The sequence below is a fragment of the Brassica oleracea genome, chromosome C4 (assembly GCF_000695525.1).
Source record: "Brassica oleracea var. oleracea cultivar TO1000 chromosome C4, BOL, whole genome shotgun sequence".
NCBI classification, from domain to species: Eukaryota; Viridiplantae; Streptophyta; class Magnoliopsida; order Brassicales; family Brassicaceae; genus Brassica; species Brassica oleracea.
The window spans coordinates 45,198,995-45,199,958 of NC_027751.1; the positions used below are offsets into that span (position 1 = coordinate 45,198,995).

The 964-nt window shown below is 35.8% G+C and overlaps 1 protein-coding gene across 1 annotated transcript in view; it reads left to right on the top strand.

Annotated features, from left to right (window-relative positions):
• The window catches only part of LOC106342749 (receptor-like protein 12), a 5,387-nt gene extending 4,971 nt beyond the window's left edge, over positions 1-416 (top strand). The window contains exon 2 of the mRNA XM_013781770.1: positions 333-416. The gene's annotated coding sequence lies outside the window, so the exon portion shown is untranslated. The remainder of the gene's footprint in view (positions 1-332) is intronic.
• Positions 417-964: the final 548 nt, after the last annotated feature.

Here is a 964-nt window from a genome sequence, read left to right on the forward strand (position 1 = left end):
ATTTATGTCCAAAAACGCATCGATCGATCACTAAGATGGACCAAAGCGTAACAATGTGATCGATCGATGGGTATATGTCCAAAAACGCATCGATCGATCACTAGTTCGTCGGAATTTCCTCATAATTTTGTAAAATCCCTATACTATTTCCTCGGAATTCATCGGTCTTTTCCGAGGAACACACTTTTCCTCGGAATTTCCTCGGAATATTCCGACGGATTGATATTTCCTCGGAATTCCGTCGGTATATTCCGAGGAAATTCTTCGGGAAATTCCGAGGATTTCATTTTCCGTCGGAATGTCCGTCAGAATACCGATGTTTTCTTGTAGTGTGTGTGTTTTGTAGTAATTTTCAAACTGGAGTTCCTCGTCAATCCTAGAAATTTTATGATTTTTTTGGTTTTGCATTTGATCTTTTTCAGTTTTCAGTAAACAGATGGGTATAAAGAAACCGGTTCAGAAAAACGGTTCAAATATTGTTTGGTATTTTTGGTCAACATCGGTTGACATAGTCCAAAAATGGGCCATATAGGATAAGTAATCTTGAGTGGTCCTTATTTAACAATGTCTGATCTATTTTGACTCTCTCTATATATATGCTGTCCTGTATGTAGTATTTCTGGTCACTGCTAGTCACAGGTTAAAAATGGATAAAAGCGGAATCGCGTTTGTCTTTCCACTTTATATCTACATCATATTTCTTACCCATGCAACGTTCTGATTTTGTTCAAGATTTCGTTAAGTGCATTTTTTTTTTTTTTGGTAAAAAAGTGCATTTTATTTGCATTTTAGTAAAAAAAAAAAGTGCATTTTATTTGATTCTGTGAAATGTTACTTATAGGCATGTCAAAGTAGAGGAGGAGCTAGCCATTTTCGAGTTATAATCCATGCATGCGTACGTCGGCATATTTGAAACACTGCTCAAAATATTTGCTAGTATCTTCACAGATTTCTACTCAAAATC